We start from the raw sequence: 9,905 nt of genomic DNA, 5'->3' as shown, positions 1-9,905 counted from the left end.
CAGCGAGTTGGGCCTGAGTCGCCTCTTGGAGCTGGAGCGATGCATGATGTCAGGCAGGAGCCCCAGCTGCCCGCTCTGCTGGAGGCCAGGTAAGTCTTCGCGTTGCTGCTGGCCCCGCTGCCGCTGCTGCTGCCTTCCTCGGGGGCAGAGCTGCCCAAACCATTGGGCTCCACTTTGCACCCCCTCGCCATCTGGCTCTTCAAGTACTTGGCCTTGTCGGCAGCCAGTCTCACCACGGCGCTCTGCCGACCCCGCCTGTCCCCCTCCATTTGACTGCGGAGGTAGCCGGGACCTTTGGTCATGAGCCTGAGCGGCAGAGAGACGCTCGCCTCGGGCGGCATGCTTGCAGTGGGTGTGATCTCACTCGGCATCTTACTTTGATCCAGCCAACGTGGACAAACAGGTTTTCTCATCCACGAAGAAGCAAAGACCAGGACTTCCATGCAATCACCTGTGTGCAGTCACCTTAATCCACATTCACTATGATTTTGCCCATAACTTGGACAAAGTCGTGACTAGGTTTGCGCAGTTACATTCTTGGAAAATGGAACTGGAAAACATGAATTCTGGCTAAATGGCAATATATGCCAGTCTGCCACGAGTGTCCGTCGCCTGCATCACTACACCAGGACATCCATGAGCAATGACAGGCTGTCTGCACTCGCCTTAATGTACATTCACTATGACTTTGCCCATTACTTGGACAAAGTGGGGACTAGGTTTGCACAATTACATTCTCGGAAAATGGAACTGGAAAATGTGATTTATGGCTAAATGGCAATATATGCTGGTCTGCCAAGAGTGTGGTCAAAGTCTGTGAGAGGAACCCTGAACTGTCTGCTAGTCCCCTCACACTTTGGGAGCCCAAACAGGGCACTGCAAGAAGAGGTAGAAGTAGGGCCACCTACATCAGTGTACTGAACAGGCCATCTCGACCCCTCTAGTCCGTGCCGAACACATAATCTCCCCTAGTCCCATATACCTGCGCTCAGACCATAACCCTCCATTCCTTTCCCATCCATATAACTATCCAATTTATTTTTAAATGATAAAAACGAACCTGCCTCCACCACCTTCACTGGAAGCTCATTCCACACAGCTACCACTCTCTGAGTAAAGAAGTTCCCCCTCATGTTACCCCTAAACTTCAGTCCCTTAATTCTCAAGTCATGTCCCCTTGTTTGAATCTTCCCTACTCTCAGTGGGAAAAGCTTTTCCACGTCAACTCTGTCTATCCCTCTCATCATTTTAAAAACCTCTATCAAGTCCCCCCTTAACCTTCTGCGCTCCAAAGAATAAAGCCCTAACTTGTTCAACCTTTCTCTGTAACTTAGTTGCTGAAACCCAGGCAACATTCTAGTAAATCTCCTCTGTACTCTCTCTATTTTGTTGACATCCTTCCTATAATTAGGCGACCAAAATTGTACACCATACTCCAGAATTGGCACACCATACTCCAGAACGACACATGCTTTGACAGCATTAACAAACTGAGGACTGCCATGCTGGATAAACTGGTCTGAGGTGCTATATTCGTGGAATCAGGGATGGCATATAGGCTAAGGCCAACGAATGCCTTTGCATTAGTAGTAGTAGGGGTAAATGGCAATATACATCCAGGAGCACCTGAATGATTATGCAGCATCATGCCAGCATGTTTGATTGTTTGGTAAACTATATGAAGAATTGCGAAATTTATGTATATTATTTTATGTTATGGAATCAAAATCAAGAATTATAAATTCGCATTTCAAAAATGGTTTCACAATTCAGTAGTACTGATTTTCAGTATTCCATAATGATATTTGAGAATCCATGAGGTTGCATCCAAAACACTGATTTTCAAAACTCCACTTTCTGTGTAGTACATTCCATTGCATTCAAGTGAGAAATACCGATTTCCCCAACAAAATACTGATTTTCAGCCATCAAAATACGGAAATGCTCAGTGAAACTGGGCAGCTCTGCAATTATTAATCTTGACTCCACCAAAATTATTTCTGAAATATTGATCATAAATTTGGTGGAAAAATGCTCCAAAATAAGGCTCAGAGTGCAACAGAGATCATCTAAAACCACGGCCGCGAGGGGCTTCACGCTCGTGATGTGCGCTGTGCCCACATTACTTCACATAAAAGTTTTGTAATCCTGTCATGCCACCCCCCTTTTTGAAAAGCTTCGTAGGGGCCTGCACACAACCCCCAACACCACCCCTACAGTAACCTTCAAACAAACCTCACGCAAGCTCTTATATTTGATTATGCAAGGTCTCAATTAAATACATTGTCTAAATACTGAAGCTATAAACAGAAAAGGCTGTTAATTTATTGCAGTTACTTTCAGACATTCTCTTTGGTGTAGGACTAAACAGGGGGGTAATTTCACAATTGCATTCTGCCATCTGTTTTTGGAAACAGTAGGAGCTGAACACCCTTGCATCACACTCCTCCTATAACTCTGGAAGAGCTGAAAGTTTGAGCAGAATCAGAATCCTCTCCTAATTTAGCAATTCACACTTAGTCTTCAGCCATAATTTATACCGCTGATGAAACCAGAATGTGGAGCAGAGGCAGGGCTAGGATCAGAGATGAGACTAGGGTTCCTAACAGTGGCACATGATAAGATATCATCTTATGAAATGTGGTGTATCTGTTCCCAGAATAGTAGTTGTAGAAAACAAATTCCAACTCTCAAAGAATGTATCATTGGGACGATTTTATAGATTGCTGGATGGTAGCCGGAGAAGTTTGACAGGGAAGTCGATCGTGGAATATTCAGCAGGAGGTGAACCCTGATCTGGTGTAATTTCAGCTTTAATGAGAAGCACACAGAGGCTAGCAGAGATATGTATCAGAATACTTAGAATACCAAATGATGCACCCTACAAGTTTATATATTTGTTTTAAATAAAGCAACAGTTTGGTTGTTTAAACTGTGGATGGATAGCTTAAATGAGTAAGTACCAATTTTTAAATTGTTCATTTATTGACCCAAAATAAACCATCCACTTTATTGTTAGTTGGTGGAGAGAAAAATGCAGGACTGCGGGGAAAGAGCAGAGGAATGTATCTGCTGGATGCTCATGTAGAGAACGGGCATTGGAATAATGGGCTAAAGGGCCTCCTTTCACACTGTTACATTTCTACATTTCCACGATTTGGTGGATTGCATTTTGCTGAGCTATAAAGTTGTGACATTTTCTTAATTCTTTTCAGATAATCCTGAAATTATTTTCAGTTCTATACTCCTGTTTTCCTGACTCAATGGGAAGGTGGCAAATGGGGATAATTCATGCAGAGAAATGTAGAATAAAAAGTAAAACAAAGACAGTTGTTGCATCTGCAGCTGCAATGGTGCAGATGATGAATGAGCAGGGATCAGTGTGACAGCTGGCTTGAATATCAAGGTGTTTGGAAGTGATAATGTTAATTAGCCTGGGGCAGGATTGAAATAAAATAAATATGAATTGGGGGTTGAACAGTGGTGATATTATCTGTGAGAATGTAATGAAAACACAAAACGAAGAGAGAAGGAGCACTGGAGGAAAATATATAAAACTACAATGATAAAAATATATAAAACTCCAACTGCAAAGGCAGACACGGGTGAAATTATTATGGGGAACAAGGAAATGGCAGAAGAGTTGAACAGGTACTTCGGATGTGTCTTCACTAAGGGAGACACAAACAATCTCCCAGATGTACTGGAGGACAGAGGATCTAAGGGGATAGAGGAACAGAAATACATTTTCATTAGGCGAGAAATAGTATTGGGTAGGCTAATGGGACTGAAGGATGATAAATCCCCGGGCCTGATGGACTGCATCCCAGGGTCCTCAGGGAGGTGGTTCTAGAAATAGTGGACGCATAGGTGATCATTTTCCAATGTTCAATAGATTCAGGATCAGTTCCTGTGGATTGGAGCATTATCCCACTTTTCAAGAAAGGAGCGAGAGAGAAAACGGGGAATTACAGACCAGTTAGCCTGACTTTGGTGGTGGGAAAGATGGTGGAGTCAATTATTAAAGAGGTAATAATGGGGCATTTGGATAGCAGTAAAAGGATTAGTCCAAGTCAGCATGGATTTATGAAAGGAAAATTATGCTTGACTAATCTTCTGGAATTTTTTGAGGATGTGACAAATAAAATGGATGAAGGGAAGTCAGTGGATGTGGTGTATCTAGACTTTCAGAAAGCCTTTGATAAGGTCCCGCACGGGAGACTGGTGACTAAAATTAGAGCACATGGTATTGGGGTAGGGTGTTGACATGGATAGAAAATTGGTTGGCAGACAGGAAGCAAAGAGTAGGAGTGAATGGGTCCTTTTCAGAATGGCAGGCAGTGGCGAGTGGAGTGCCGCAAGTCTCGGTGTTGGGGCCGCAACTGTTTACCGTATATATTAATGATTTGGAAGAAAGAATTAGGAGCAACACTAGCAAGTTTGTGGATGACACAAAGCTGGGTCGCAGTGTGAAGAGGATGTTAGGAGGTTGCAGGGTGACCTGGACAGATTGAGTGAGGTGGCAGATGCAGTATAATATAGATAAATGTGAGGTTATCCACTTTGGTGGCAAAACAAGGGGGCAGATTATTATCTCAATGTGGTTAGGTAAGGGGGAGGTGCAGCGAGACCTGGGTGTCCTTGTACACCAGTCACTGAAAGTTGGCGTGCAGGTACAGCAGGCAGTAAAGAAAGTTAATGGAATGTTGGCCTTCATAACAAGAGGATTTTAGTATAGGAGTAGAAAGGTTCTTCTGCAGTTGTATAGGGCTCTGGTAAGACCACATCTGGAGTGTTGTGTACAGTTTTGGTCTCATAATTTGAGGAAGGACATCCTTGTGATTGAGGCAGTGCAGTGTAGGTTCACGAGATTGATCCCTGGGATGGCGGGACTGTCATATGAGGAAATATTGAAAAGACTAGGCTTGTATTCACTGGAGTTTAGAAGGATGAGGGGGATCTTATAGAAACATATAAAATTATAAAAGGACTGAACAAGCTAGATGCAGGAAATATGTTCCCAATGTTGGGCAAGTCCAGAACCAGGGGCCACAGTCTTAGAATAAAGGGGAGGTCATTTAAGACTGAGGTGAGAAAAAACATTTTCACCCAGAGAGTTGTGAATTTGTGGAATTCCCTGCTGCACAGGGCAGTGGAGGTCAAATCACTGGATGGATTTAAGAGAGAGTTAGATAGAGCTCCAGGGGCTAGTGGAATCAAGGGATATGGGGAGAAAGCAGGCACGGGTTATTGATTGGGGACGATCAGCCATGATCACAATGAATGGTGGTGCTGGCTCGAAGGGCCAAATGGCTTCCTCCTGCACCCATTTTCTATGTTTCTATGTTTCTAATGAATATTGCCAAGGTAGTAATCAGAATTACTGTTTGATGTATCATAGGGAGTCATAGTTATGCAGTATGGAAACTGATCCTTCAGTCCAACTTGTCCATCTAAACTAAGCCCATTTGTCTGCATTTGGCCCATACCCTCTAAACCTTTTCTATCCAAGTATCTTTTAAATGGTGTTACTGTACCTGCATCAACTGCTTCCTCTGACACCTCGTTCCATGTCCCGAGTGGAAAAAGTAGTCCCTTGGGACTATTAAATATTTCCCCTGTCTCCTAGAATCTACAGTATGCCCTCTAGTTCTTGATTCCCCTATCCTGAGAAAAAAAGACTCTATGCTTTCATGCTATCTATTCCCCTCATGATTTTATACCTATCTATAAGAACATCTCTTAGCCTCCTGCACTCCAAGGAATAAAATCCTAGCCTGCCCAAGCTCACCTCATAGCTCAGGCCTTTGAGTCCTAGCAATATCCTGGCAAATATTCTCTGCATCCTTTCCAACTTAATTATCATTCAACATGTTTTGATGCTTAAAACAATGGAACTACAACGACGGGTTGCTATGAGTTACTGTGAATAAGTAGGTTCGTGGAACTCCACCCAGCATCACTCTATTTAATTAGTCTATTGATAACAGATTTAGGTTATGTCTAAGTGACAAAAACTATATTTTGAATTTGGACATTTTGTTCATGACAGTACGATAAATAATGAATGTGCAATGGCTTTCCCTTTGCTGAACTTTAAAAGAGGAAACTGTTTGTTTTATGATCATGGATCAGCAGCCAAGGTATTTTGTTTGCAATTGCTGAGTCATAAGGAACATGTAGGTCACCATGTGTTCTGGGGAATGATGAATAAAGGAAAAACACTCTAATAAGTTTTGGGTTCCCAAGCCTGAGGGGCAAATGTAGTCACTTTGGAGTATCAGGAGTCTGAGGATGTCCTGGACCAGGGTTTGACCAACCCACAGACAGAAAGAGTTTTGGTCAGTAATTAATGGACATCTGAGAGAAAGGAAAATGTAGAAAGTGTAGGAGTCTTCCGATGGTACTTAGCACTGTAGATTGCTGGGAGTGAAGAGACTTCAATGTAGTGATGTCCATACTTTGGCACCAAGGAACGGCACAAGGGAACCAACAAAGCATGTCAATGAAATTATTCAAAGGCATTTGGGGGCTGTAGATTATTCTGCAGAAGGAAGAGAGCAAGCCAGAATTCATGGTGCATGATAATACCGATGATATGGTGAGGACATCTAATGAAGAATTTATGGACAACCAGTTAAATAAAAATGTTTAAAAAACAGGATTCTGACAGGAGTAATCGGTGCACATTTCTATATAGTGTGCTGGTAGGAGGTGTCACAGGAAGCTAATGAAGATCAATACCTGGCTTGTGGTATGGAGGACTTCACATGGGCTTCACATTCTTTTCATTTAGGGCATTCTGGGGCCAGAGACATCTCCAAAAAGGACAATTTGCACTGGGAAAGGGCTGGGCTGAGAAGAGAGAGGAAACAGCTGGAAGAAAATATTGTGTTTAGTAAGGAAAATGATGCTGACAACATATTGGCACAGGCAATGGATGGAGTGAAAATTGATAGGCTTGTGATATGGTAGCATTGGCTAGCTTCAAGTGGATATGTTGCCTGGTCTGGATAGAGTGAATCACTGGATGCTAATGAACTGGGGTGGAGATATGAAAAGAGTTGCCATTACCTTTCAATCAAATGATTAAAAGGTTTAGTTTTGAGATACAGCGCGGAAACAGGCCCTTCGGCCCACCGAGTCCATGCTGACCTGCGATCCCTGCACACTAACACTATCCCACACACACTAGGGACAACCTACACATTTACTAAGCTAATTACCCTACTAATCTGTAGGAGAACTAACAACTCTTTGGACTGTTGGAGGAAACTGGAGCTCCCAGAGAAAACCCATGCAGGTCACAGGGAGAATGTACAAACTCCATACAGATAGCACCCATGGTTAGCATCAAATATTGTCTCTGGTGCTGTGGCGGGTCTTGCATGTGTAGCAAACGTGTTCATGAGAGTAGAAATGTTACTAGTCATCACAGGCCCCCTAATGCCCGAGAACAACTTCATTTACATGGTTTGTTCGTTCCTAAGACTCCACCTGTCAGATGACCTGATGTCCACAACCAACACCACAGCACTGGTCAAGAGAGCCCAGCAGCGACTACACCCTCTCCGAAGATTACGTAAAGCAGGTCTCCCCACTACACATCTACGAACTTTTTATACAATCGAGAGCACATTAACCAACGGCATCACTTCCTGGTTCGGGAGCTGCAAGGCGTACGAACGGCACCAACTTGACAGGATTGTGAAGACCGCCAGCAGGATTATTGGTGCTCCACTCCCTTTCTTGCTGGACATATACAGGAAGAGATGTATCAACAGAGCCATCTCCATCATCAAAGACCCCTACCACCCATCGCATCACATATTCTCCATCCTGCCATCTGGGAAGAGGTACAGGAGCATTAGCTGCAAAACCAGCAGGATGCTCCTCAGCTTCTTCCCGCAGGCTATAAGACTGATAAACGGACTTAGCCTCCTGCCAAAGTATTGCGCAACAACCATCAACCTGGACACACTGCAGCAGCTGTCGATCGGAACGCCTGTTGATGTGTAGTAGAGAGTAGAGTGTTTAATTTAATTTGTTCATGATATATGTTTTTTATTTCTAGTTATTTGTTGTTATTTGTACTGCACACTGAATGGACACTGGTTGAGCAACGTTTTTTTGTTTCCTCTGGGTATGTGAGTACTCAGGAAAATGACAATAAAGATATACTGATACTGATACTCTATGATATTCATTGCTGAATGGTGCCAAAGTATGGACTGCACTCCAATGGGTGGGTGGATAAGGTTTTACAAACAATAATCATAGACTCATTAATAATAATGTGCACTTGGAACGAAATGAATCATTAAGGAGAGCCAACATTAATTTGTAAATGGAATGACTTGCTGGCCAAACCCATGTTTGTTTTTTGATGAGGTAACAGAGGACAGCGCAGTGACACCGCAAACAGTGCAGCCTTCTCACAGCTTCAGCCACTCGAGTTTGATCCTAATCTCGTGGGCAGGTGGCTGTGTGGAAATTGCATGTTCTCCTTATGACTCCATGGGTTTCCTCAGGTAGTCCCGCGACTTCCATGCCGACCCTTTTGCTAATCTACAATCATCCCATTTCCTGCATTAGAACTGTATCCTTTTATGCCTTGCCTGTTTGATTGTCCGTCTAAATTCTTCGCACATGTATGGAAGTTGGGAGGTCATGTTGCAGTTGTATAAGACATTGGTGAGATCGCATTTAGAGTATTGTGTTCAGTTGTGGGAACCATGTTATTGGAAAGATATTGTCAAGTTTAAAAGGGTTCAGAGAAGATTTACGAGGATGTTGCCAGGACTAGAGGGTCTGAGCTATAGGGAGATGTTAGTAGGCTGGGTCTCATTCCTTGGAGCGCAGGAGGATGAGGGGCAGGGCTATAGAGTCGAAGTCATCGAGTCGGAGTCGGAGCAATTTTGGTGCTGCTGGAGTCAGAATCGGTAAAAAGTCCCAAATCCGACTTCGACTCCGACCTCAACATAAATTTCAGAGAACTCGTAAATCGGAAAAAGATGTTGCAGTTCGGATAAAAGGTCTGCTACCTGAAAAGTCAGAACCACAAAATGACGATGGGAGTACCAAATCCTTCTCATCCTCTTGATGAAGAGTCAAATTTTGCAAAGTATTTAGATAAAATATTAAATTAAACGGGAGAGCAAAGCGTTCCCATTTAAACATGCGAAGGCAGCCTTTTGATGTTAAACTTTAAGCAAGATTTTCTTGGTGCTTTAAAAGAAGTAGATAAATATGATCGCTCGTCTAAACTTACAGTACAAGAAGTCATCCCTGCTTATCCAGAAATAGTAAAATTTGCAGCTATGATAACAACGGGCCTACCACCCACTCAGGCCAGCGTGGAGGGACTGCTCGCCGCACTGAAAATAATTAAATTAGATTTAAGGGATTCAATGAAAGAGGATCTGGCAGAAGCAATTCTATTCCTAAGGATAAGTTATTAATAAATTTTAGGTATGTACTTTTGTAGAAAATTTAACTACCTATGCATTTAGTTTTAATTTCTATTGCACGAGAATTTTTTTTGTCAGAATTTAACCATTTAGCTCATACCTGTTGTAGATTAGTTTATGCATGAGAACCAATCATAGTAGAATAGCATCACTCACCCCACCCTACTGTACGAGTTGTACTAACACCCACTTCCTGCACTGGTCAGTCTTGGAAACGGTCATGATGTTTTAACAACCTGCTGTACCGTTATAGTTTGAATACTGATTAAAGATGATCTTGGATTTCAGATTGTATTATTTAGTCAATTACATGGTGTCAGAAGTGGGATATGTGACCTGCAGTCGAACCGCATTTTAGAAAAAGCCAAATTCTTTGCGAGACACCACCTTCCTGATGAGCCAGTGGAGAAATTCATTTGTGATTTACGATACATG

This window comes from Amblyraja radiata, chromosome 5 (genome assembly GCF_010909765.2).
Source record: "Amblyraja radiata isolate CabotCenter1 chromosome 5, sAmbRad1.1.pri, whole genome shotgun sequence".
NCBI lineage: Eukaryota > Metazoa > Chordata > Chondrichthyes > Rajiformes > Rajidae > Amblyraja > Amblyraja radiata.
Note: the sequence above shows the minus strand (reverse complement) of the source record.